General features: G+C 34.0%; 1 long non-coding RNA gene across 1 annotated transcript in view; it reads left to right on the forward strand.

Moving 5' to 3' along the window:
- LOC112970153 overlaps window positions 1-8,469 on the forward strand; it is a 62,880-nt gene extending 54,411 nt beyond the window's left edge. The window contains exon 3 of the long non-coding RNA XR_003254906.1: window positions 6,997-8,469. This is a non-coding gene — a long non-coding RNA (uncharacterized LOC112970153). The remainder of the gene's footprint in view (window positions 1-6,996) is intronic.
- The last annotated feature ends 3,244 nt before the right edge of the window (window positions 8,470-11,713 follow it).

Raw genomic sequence — 11,713 nt, forward strand, 5'->3', positions numbered from 1 at the left:
TGTAATAGGATTTAAACTGTAATTATTCTGGAGTAAGAATGGCTGTAGAGAAAAGTAATGTCTCTGTAATGATAAGTCAAACAAATACAAGGACAATGAGTAGTCCTTGATCTTACATCTCAAAAATATAGGTTTCTACCACTGCAGATAAATATGCTTTGGTAAGCTGTCAGCTTCAAAAGGACTTTTATGTATTTTGAAAGCCTACAGTGCATAATATGATAAAAATTCTCCAGTTAAAGTCCCATTAAAGTCAATGCCAACAGAAGAGTACATTAAAATTAAGAGAATCAAAATTTGAACTTAAAAGTAAGAAAATAAGAACAAAGAGTCTGTTTAATTGTTATATTTTTACATATATATATATAATTGTTATATTTTTACATATAATCAGCATGTAAGTTTTCAAGAAATGTAGCTGCATGGAAAGTTTGAAAGGTTATTAATTTAGTTTCAGCATCTCAAAAGGAGTCAATGAAAGAGAAAAAAACGGAATCTTAATCTCTGAAGCACTAAACCTTTGTGTTAGCCGGTGAGTCCCAGTGCTTTTTGCTAATTGCTTTTAGTATCTAAACCCATGCTAGTGCAAAACTAGGCTGAACACAATCTCTTTTCTAATAACACTGTAAATCATACAATATAAAATAGCTTTTTATGTGTAAAGAATTAATTAGCACAGGATTTTTTAGAGGTGGGGTAACTCTCTCCTTAGCTCTCATCAGTGTAGTCCTTAAGCACCAAAACAACATTTTAATGACTAGTTTCTATGGAAATGTGAAAATGATTTTGACTTTACTTTTTCAATTCATTGTTTTCTATAAATGGTTTTACAAATAAATGCTCTGATTGTATTTAGTAACTTCAACATTTTGTAATGAAGACTTCTGGTTAGTATATAATGCCATGTATTAGCTTAGCATGTATTAACTTATACAGATCAAGTTTTAACCTAGTTCAGTTATTTTCATTTTTAGGATCTCTAAAAATATATATATGTTGTATGTTCCTATTGTAGAGACTATGGGGCATCTGGAGTTGAAGAAAGAACTGACTGGTTATTTAAACATTTACATTAGCTGGAATTGACAGCCGTATCTCTTAACACTATGACCGTGTGATGGAAGTAATAAGTAGCTGAAGTGATAAGTACCAGCTACAGCACTCCCTCTTCCCTATATTATTTCAATTTCCATTAGTATAATAAAAGTCAGTATCCCATGAGCACAGTGTGTCGGAGAAAGCATCTTTACGTATGTGTGCTGCAGGTGTCTAATGTAACAAGCTTGTACAGTTTCACGATTGTCCATATATTTTGTTTTCTTCCAAGTACACCTGCTTTTCCACAAGGTGTCAGTCTGAAAGAGCAGTTTTGTAGCAGGTAATTGGTAGCTAGTGATCCATTTTATTGTTGTCTTCAGCAAATGAAACATGGTTGAAAACGTCAGGAGTGCGATGTGGTTGAAGACCAGCAGTGATGCTCTAAAAGTAAGGCTCAAAAGCCCAAGAGAAAATGAGATTTACAAAGAAATACTAAAATCTGTGGCAACTAGAAGCAAGTCTGGTCTTTTTGAAGCTTTAAATCTGAAAACTGATCATTTCAGAACTGATTAAAGTAGCTTCATTAACACTAAGTTTAGTGATGCATATGAAGTGTAATAAAATAATTAGAATGGATAATGTGTCTTTCTAACACTGAAGTTCCCAGTCCAGTGTAACACCTGAGAAGATGTGGTCCAAATTCAGCCAAAAATACTTTCAGATCAATAAGTACCTCAGAATATCTTTAGTCAACTTACCAATGGTATGAGCTACACAGCCAGCATAAACACTGTTAACAGTGCTATATCATCACTCTGAACAGACACAGTAAATCTGAGTTTACATGGTGATAACAGAGGAGCTGGGGAAACAGCAAGACTTTAAAGCTTGTAAGCTTCACTTACATTTATTCCCTTTATATCATTTGTAGAACCAAGGTCCACCCTAGAATAAGGAAGAATCACTGATTCCAGTAAGCCAACTTCACATTTATTTATATTCTTGCATTTCCTAGAGTGTAATAAAATGACTCTCTAGCTTTCTCCCTGAGGGGAAAGCAGCGCTGTTTGCAAGCTATGGGAAGTATTCAGAGATACAATGGAGGTATTATCTACTCCCGTGACATTATTTGTAACTGAGAGGTCATCTTGGAATTTCTCCTGCTTTCAAGTAACCCAGCTGCAACTAGTGATTAAGAATGGTATTTATTTAGTAGCTTTTATTGTTTTTTTTTGTAGTCTGTTCATAAGCAAGAAGTTGCCATCCATCTCTTTAGATACAGGCTTTCTATGATCTGCAATGTTATTGCAACATTGAGGTTTGTATTGCATCTGAAGATGAAACAGAAATTTTATTGGTATAGGATGTGATGGTTGGCTTGCTAAGTCATACAAAAAATGTGTTTTGTTTTGTGAGTAGCAGCTGCATACAATGACAGTATATAACTTCATACCTTCTGTAGTAAATAATAGATTACTAAAATTTAGGAATAGGTTCACGTAATGATTATGCTTTCACTTTTGAAGGCAAAATTTTCCTTTAAGTAAGTATTTATGATTTTATACTTTTGTCCCTGTCAGCATTAACCTCCAGCATTTCTGGTATGCTTATATTTCAAACATTGTTGCCCAAAAAAGTTTAAATGTGTTAGGTTCTGTCAACTTCAGAGATCATCCTTTCCCTTACAGTATAACTAAGATAGTAATTTTGAAAAATGGAAGTACTTAAATGTATTCTCATTTAACAGAAGGACTATGTAAATTTGCAGTCTTCAGCAGTTTACTTATCACTGTCATGTGCTGATGCATCTGACAGAGCTTTGATCTATTCAAGTCTAGGACTACCTGCAAAACTTATTTCTGATTTTGTGGTGTTGGATTCAGAGATTCTTTTATTATAAAAGAGCAGATTGGTATTGACTAAATTTTGTTTTGTAAATGGGTGGTAAATAATCTATGTGGCAGTGGCCGCTAATAGATAATTCTAAAGATGAATATTGCATTGACTTAGGAGCAATTAAATTTCATCCCCACTGAATATGAAGAACAGAAGAAAGACATTTTAATTCCGAGGGCTTGTCAAGTTTAAGGAGTGTGCCTACACAGCACAGTGGAGCATAGCACAGAGATCTCTCTGCTTACGCATGGCTGTACTCTTTCAGGAATTTACTTTACCACTACCAGATTGTTTGAGGACCTTAGCTGTGCCTGGTTGTATGTCATGTGAATGAATTAGATCGAGTTAGCACCAGCTTTGATAGGACTCCATCACATGACAGAGATACACTTTCAATCCTTTTGCAATTGCTTTAGCACTGGGCCAACCTTGTATAACATACAAATTCCACTGTTATGCTAATTTTTAACCTGACTTACATCCAGCACCTCCCTTCAGGTTGCTTATGACTTTGACCAAAACTGCTTTGGACTGAGCAATCATTTTTAAGCTTTGAATTGTAAGACTGTGGTTACTGGATGATAGGGTGATAGTAAATAATACTTTAAATAACAATTTAAATTAAAAAAATTAAGGGTGAGAGTGTCTAGTCTTCTACAGGAAACTTTAAGCATTAACAATGATTAGTCAGTCCTTGTAATTTGATTTCTGCTGTTTTAGAGCACTAGTTTGTGAGCTACAGAGTGTTTCCTTTTAAAAGCTGGATTTCATTTATATTCCATGTGGATTTCACGTCTATAGTTTATGCTATCCACATTTATTTTACTACTGGTGTGGAAAAACCCCTCATATGACAGATATGCTGAAGACTAGCCAAGCATTTCATCTGGCAGTGTCAGTGATTGTTCCTTTGCTTTATTTCAGAGTATCTATGCCATCAAACACCCTCCCTGCTGGAAAAATTGTCCTAAGCACTGTGTGATGTCATCCCTGGAAACTAACAGGAAAAAAAGCAGGGTTAAGATAAACACATATGTAGCCAGTGGATCCCAAAAATCTAACAGGTGTTGGGCTGGTTAGCTGTTGATTAATCTAGTCAGCTGCTGATGCACTTCTGTTTTAAGGTCACTCTGTGCTTTTCAGCAAAATCCTCCTGGTGTGGTGTTTATCAGGGAAGCTGATTAAAGGGATTTATAGGTTAATAATAGACTGAACTGTATTATCATGTACAGGTGTCCAAGAGCAAGATGGCTGATCAGTTTTCTGAAATGACATCTGAGTGTCTCAACTCTTTAGATGGGATGTTAGGATCTCATGAATTTTTTTTTTTTGCAGTTTTGTTCTATGGGTGATATATTTTTTATATTCTAGAAGGAAAAAATAATCAGACATATCAGACACAATTACTCTGATATGAAATTTTCTTCCTTGGTACTTACTTTTTCTTGTATGCTAGGAGCTGAGGAGAAAAAGCAGGGTTGTTTTCCTTAGAACTGGGAGGAGAATATATAGACCTGAAACATTGTAAAGCATCTTTCATTATCTATGACCTCTTTTTGTCAATTTGCTTCTGCAACTGGGACTAGAGAATGTTTTAATTTGTTGAGACATTTAAGCAATTTCTAATACTGTTATATGATTATAGAAGAAATAACAGTATGAATAGCTTTTTAGCATAGAATAATTCATTTTAACAGTCATCAGGACGTATATGTGAGTACTGTTTTGCTGTACATGTTTTTTGAAGAAACGAGTAACTACTGGACCAGTTAGATCATTCTTGAAGGGGTTTTTGTGAGATATTTGTTTGACATTTTCCTTTATAACTTAAAAAGAAACCTCTCATGACACTTTTCCTTGAAAGAAAGTGACTAAAACATTTTCATCCTTTTTCCAGTGAAATGATAATTCTTTAAACTGAAAACATACATCCTTAGGACATTTTATCCTCTGAATCATTTATATAGTTTGTCACACAGCCTAGAAATCTTTGGAGTGATTGACAGCATCTTATCATTTACACTTTTTCTGAGTCTCTGTAGGGGCATCTTCAGTCTATAGCAAATAGTTGCCACAGCATACTTGTTATTTAGTAGGGCAAAATCATGTCTTCCTTTATTTCTTGGGTGTCCTCTGACACAGGGGTACTAATTCTAGTCACACCTCTGAAAACTAACACCAGAATAATATGCACTCTTGAATGAATTTACCTTCTTCTACTTGTGAAAAACCTACTACAATTGCTGCTGTATTTGAGCATTATGGCATTATGCAGCTTTCACAGCTCTCTGGAATATTATCTTATTAATGTCCCACATGCATAGCTTTATACTAAAGAATAGCTATTAGAATAAACAAAATAAGAATAAAAAATATGAAAGACATATATGGCAGGTATTTTTAAAAAGCTAAACAGCATTTTCTAACGTGTATTTCTGTTTCAGAAGCTCTACTCCGATACTGCATAGTAGTAAAGGTTGTGTAACACCAGGTTCTTGTGTCATGCTTTTTGCAGGATCTCCTGTGGCCTTTGTCACTTTTCTAGCTCATTAGTTCCATTGGACTTCTCAAACTTGAACAATTCAAAGTGAAAGAGTTCAGTGAAAGCTGTCCATTCTCTTTATTGCAAATTGCTAGTTGAGGGCTTTTAATTTACTGAGGCAATAATCATATAATTATATATAAAACTTATAGGCTATAGCTTTTATAAAGTTATAGCTAATGAATGAATTATTAGTTTGAAGAGCAGCTTTCCTGCTATAGTATCAGTTTTTCTTATAACTTTAGTTTGTGGCCATTATTGACTTTAAAAAAGTCGACCCTTTCAGATAACCAAAAATCTCAAGGAAGAAACAAACAAATATTTGTCTTCTTTGGCTTGCAATCTTACATAATCTTGATCTCATGAAATGCATTTATCTCTGTTCTTTCCACGTCTTAGTTACAAGGATCACAGAACCCTAGTGAAAGAAATGGGAGTCCATGTTTTAACTGTAGCATGGGATGTTTAATGCAGCATTTCTCAATCTTTTCAGGCAAATTGCCTCTTATTAAAAAAGCAAAAAGCCTTCTGATTCTTCACTTTTTACATTTTTTTACTCATACTTTCAAAGCAAATATTTCAATTACAATTACAATTACAGTTCTCTAACTTATTTGTGTGTGTGTGTTTCGAGAGGTTGATGAGGAATACTTGACCTTGAAGGGTAAGTGTGTGTATGGGAGGGCCAGGAATAATTGCTAGAGGTAAATTGCTCTTTATTAACAAAACTTCAATAGGTGCTGCCAGGATATTTTAATCCTGTAAGAGGACTTTTGGAGCATATACTGTTAGATCATGAACTAAGCACATGTTTCAAATGGTTTAAATATAATAACCAGGAGACAATGTTAAAGGACATTTTGGTATCTAAAGTAACAAAACATCTAGTAAGTTGTAATGTTAATATTTCATTTTGGCCATAGTGTATTGAAAGAGACAAGAATGCTATTGTGAATACACAAAGCCTTTGGGTGCTGACAATTTTGATATGGCAGCATTAAATTAGTACCATGTATAAGCATTTTGTTTTATCTGTCTGGAATGTCACTGCAGTCCATATACATATGTCAACTTCACATAAGAAACTACAGCCAGTCGTAGTTATTTGGGGCTTCAGTTTAGTAAGCTCTTTCTCTGGATAGCACTTAAGCATATGCTGTTTTGAATAGGAGAAACACTTTAGCAGGTGTTTCAGTGGTTTGTTGACTCAAGAATACTTTGGGGGAGAATCAGTCTCCAGGAGACTTGCATATTCTTACAGCCAAGAATTGGTTAAACTGGTTTTAGAAAACAAACAGATCCCCCCTCTGCCAAATTCCTCCCCAAACTCAAAAGCTTTTCATCTTTTACCAGGATAGTAAGGAGAATATTTTTACCTCTGTTTCCAGTGCAAAAATGGAAGGTTTTACATCTATGCAGTTTGGCAGCTCTGTTAACAGCCTTGCTTTGTGAAAGGTGTTTGTTTGTTTTGCTGATGGTGAGTTCCGTTCTTTTATATTTGTTTTCTTTTTTTTTCCTAGGGTGGTAGGGCTGAAAGCAACAGGATCAAACATCTCAAGCCTGCTGCTAGATGTTGTGGTCTGACAAACTACATGGCTTCTGTTATCAAAACAGGTGTGTTTTTACATAAATATCTTAATTTGGCCTGCAGAAAGATTATGCCTGATACTCAAATATACTACCTTGAAGGGTCACCTTGACTTCCCCAGGGAGTTTACTTCAAGGTTTCAGGACGTCAGACCAGAAAGCCTCTCAGACTGACATATGTTTATTGTTTACTGCTTAGAAAAAGAATATCATTAGTAAATAAGACACCTTCAAAAATAACGAGAAAGTTATTACTACTCTCAAAATAACTTTGAAATAAAGAAAGGCTGAATGGACTGCTTCATTCTGACAATCATACTTAGTATGGATCACAGGAACTAGTTAAATTGTGTTAAATTAGGTGCCTGTTAAATAAATCTTTATCCCTGTAAACTGGCCTCCCATAGATGTCATTAGGACATTAGAGAAGTATTTTTTTTTTATTTTAATAACAGCTGTTGTTAGATAACTTGTACAATGTCTAGAAAAAGTCGTTATAAGGAATTTCAAAGATGACTTGAAAGATGTCCTGTTTATTGAGAAAAACACTTAAATGAAAATCATTATTTTATACCTTCATATCAAGCTGTAGGTTCATTATATAATATATAAATGGAACATTTGAGAAAGAACTGGGCCTATTGCTATCTATGGAAATGTATGATTTTGTCTCCACTGTTGATCAATATGAGTAAATATGAGTAAATGACCTTTATGTCACAAAAATTCTGAAGATATTTCTGAGGGTCTAAGCTCTGAAAAGTTAGTTGGTTGAATATCTTCCTGAGTTAGTTGCTAGCTGCAGTTAGGAGCTTTACATACAGCTTCTTAGTCTTCTGGGAAATTATAATCTGTAACTACAGACTTCCATACTTCCATTCCTTGTAGATTGGCTGTGTAAGTGGCACAGAAATCATATGCTTTAGGGGTAGAATTCATAGATGAATGTAAAAAGATCAGTAATATTGAGGCTTGGGCTTTGATCTGATCTGAAAGTTGTTTAAGGCTGAGGCTTTACCTTCAGAGTGAAATGACAAAACGTGAAGTAAGAAAATGGTTTTAATTTAGTGACCTTATGCAGAATGGATAAGTAACTCATGCGAACTTTTCCATTGGCAAGTTCAGACTGAATATGAGTGAAATGTATTAAACAAATTTATGTCATGTTCTAGTTTAATTATTTCTGGTTGTTTGGCTTGTTTTTTTTTACACTGCCAAATGTCAATATAAAAAGAAACCAGCAATCTCTATAAATAGTAGTTGGACACTAAAGTAGTAGTTCTGAAACCTTCGGGTCCCTGTTCGGGTCTGCACCATGTCTGTAAGAAACAATCCATCTTTTTTTTATTCAGACACATCCTCATGCTTATTGCTTGGACCCAATTGCTAATCCACTTGATGAAAAAGAGTCTTTTGCAGCCTTACTGTTTCATGTTGCCTTAAGCATTGTGCTTGTGTGGCAAGAGCAGAAGAAGGGAAGCTGTTTTATGAAGCAATCTGTAAGCTTTTCAGCATCTTGCCTATTTTTGTGCACAACTAAACACACAAAAAAATGTCCTGAAAGAACTCTATGAAGCCATGGTTAATATCCCAGACACAAACTGCAGAAGTTAAAATTTCCACAACAGCTAGTATGATATCATATAAATTTCCAAAATCTTAAGCAGATTCAGATATACCAGGGTAGATACAGGGGTTTATAGGAAGCTCCTTAGCACTCGTTGTTTTGTTCAATATCATTTACGATATATGATGTAGCTTTGCAGCCCTCCTATTTGGGTGAAGTTTTGTTTGCCAGTACCCTTACATAGATGTGGAGTGTTGTCCATTTCATTGTATGCTGACAGGTTCTACAGTCCGCAGTCAGACACCCCTGGAAAGAAGCTTTGTTGTGTGTTTCTCTGGACTGAAGAATATTGTGTAGAAATAGAAATGTGATCATGTAACTAGGGATTTCATAGTATTTATCAGTGCCTAAGAGCAGAAATATTATGGCATATCCAGGATTATATTTTTTATTATTGTGGTTCCTTATCAGTAAATAACTGACAGTACAAAGCAGGGATCTCTTCCTATAGGACCTAAATGCTGCATGAAGTGAAATCCAGAACATTTGCCGAGACTCAGGGAAGGACACTTCAATGAGACAGTATCTCATTTTAATGAACTTTGATTTCTGTAAAACAGAAAGTAATTTGTGTGTCTGAACTGAAGCTTGTGATGAACCCTACATCATTTACTAGAAATTATTAATATCCTTTGACCACATGGCTAATTTATTCTTCACATGAGGATATGTACATAATGTGCACAGTGAACACTGTCTTTTTATTCAGAAATAGTGTCCCAAATCTGTTAGAAGTATCACTATTTAATATTTGTCATGAAGCCTCACATCAAGTTTCAAAAAATCACAGTTAAATGAAACAGAAAAAGTCTTCTCTTGAATATTTACAGGTATATCTGTATGCCAAGCTTAATTTTTCAGTCTTCTGCCACAGGGCTTTTATTCTTAAAATCAACAAAAATTACTTTATGTGTGACTAGCTGCTTGTCTGTGTGTAGAAAACAAAATGAACTATTTGCTCTCAAACTTTCAAAAATTTCAACTTGTCCTACAAGTAAAAATCATGTATGGATAATTTCAGCTCAAGAACTGAAAGTTTCAAAAAGTTGTGAATGATTGACAGTAAGAATTTTAAATGGAAATACTTAATCTTAGTTATATCTTTCAGTAGTGCTTCAGCTAGAGCTACAATTAGTAATTTAGCTCAACATTTTTCTGTAACATCCTCAACCATATTAAGTATTGTATAATATCTTTATTATACCCTAACAGTGTTTAATTTTTAGATTAGGTTGAACGGTTGCTTTTAAAGTTAGCATTAAATTCATCAATGTAGAATAGTAACATAACATTTTGTTTCATAAATATTTGCTGTATTATTCATTCATCATGATGCCTGCTTCCTGATGAATATTTCAGACAATCAGGATAGACAATAGCTGCATCAGAAAAACAGGTAGGTAGAGGCTGAGGAAGAGAACAGTAAAGACAAGATTATTTTTATACAAGCCTATATAAACTAAATTAATTTTTCTTTATAATTTGTGTGTTCATCTTAAGCAGGTTTAAAAATGGTTTTACAATAAAAGACACTGAAATACAAATAGGAGACAGTAGCTAATTAAATCACTCAAGAGGCTTGGGCTTTTTATTGTTATAAATACTTGATGGTGCTTCTGTAACAGATAAACAAGTTGCAATTCCAGAACGCTTAATTTTGCTGTGAGCTATTGGTAACATAGACTAATTAATTAAATTGGAAACATTTTAGGCATAGTGTCATTTTAATCACAAAATCATCATCTAAAATATCTTCAGTGAGGAGACAGAAATACAGTTGCACTATAACTGTGCAGCATTCTGGACTACTTCATGCAAAATTAGAACTTCATTATGTAGATAAAAGACAGCTAAGTGACCTGAAGACTATTTCTTAATCTCCTAATGTTACATGTAATCATCAGAATATAATAAATTGTTCATGATCAACCATCAGATTGTCTTGTAAATGAAAACAGAAGTAATTCTTACCTAAACAAAAACATTATCAGTAGTGATGACCACTCTTCTTTCAGGAAATTAGTATTTTTCTTCACCATAGACCGTGCTTCAAAACTCTTCCCAATACTGATAGCATCAGTTTGATAAAAGTATCTTAATGGCTATCGTGGATTTTATATAAAGTAAATAAATATTATCCATAAGCTGTTTCTATTTTTTTGTTTAAATTCTTTAATAGAAAATATTTATTATATAAAATATATAAAATAATGCTATCTATCAACTATTTCTATAGTGCAAAGCAGCATAAAGTCACATCATAGTGAGCATAAATAAATATAAATATAAATATAAATATATATAAATATATATATATATATATTTCCCCCCCCCCAACAAAATAGCCCAACAATTTTCCTCTATATTTTACATTCTTCCTTAGGAAGACTGTCCATGAAAACATAGTCCATTTAAGCCACACAGTCTTATGGCAACCTCTCTTCCTAGAGTCAGTCCCTTCAAGACTTGCTTTCATCTTCCTCAGCTCATATGACCAAATGATCTGTAAACTCAAACTTTCTCCTTCTGATACATATGATGATTGCACCCTGATTAGGCTGTGAATTTGGGCATTTACCTTTAAATTTATATTTGAGGCATAGCTAACATTCAGCAGTTTTTAGAAGCATTTTCACTGAAAAGCAGGAAGCTTCTTAATGCTCTGTTTCTTTCATGCATGCCTCCCACGCATATATTAAAATGTTGACAGCAAGAGGCTGGAGAAGTTTCATTTTATGCTTCATGGGCAAACCTTTGCTTCTTTAAATGTGACTAAATCGTACAATATCAGATATTATGAACTCAGCTCAGTGCTGAATTTCTAAGAGATGGTGAGTATACCCTTTAAATATAGGTACTTCCAACAGAGATCTTTAATGTGCTCAAATATTCCACCATCGTATTTGATTTAGGTAAAAGTATTTTAGATGTCATCCTTATCTTTGCCATTTGGTGGAATATCTTTGAACTAATTGCTTTTTCTACCGCTACATTGAGAAAATTGTTCATCTCAACTTGTCAGA

This window comes from Apteryx rowi, unplaced genomic scaffold (assembly GCF_003343035.1).
Source record: "Apteryx rowi isolate R43461 unplaced genomic scaffold, aptRow1 scaffold_381, whole genome shotgun sequence".
NCBI classification, from domain to species: domain Eukaryota; kingdom Metazoa; phylum Chordata; class Aves; order Apterygiformes; family Apterygidae; genus Apteryx; species Apteryx rowi.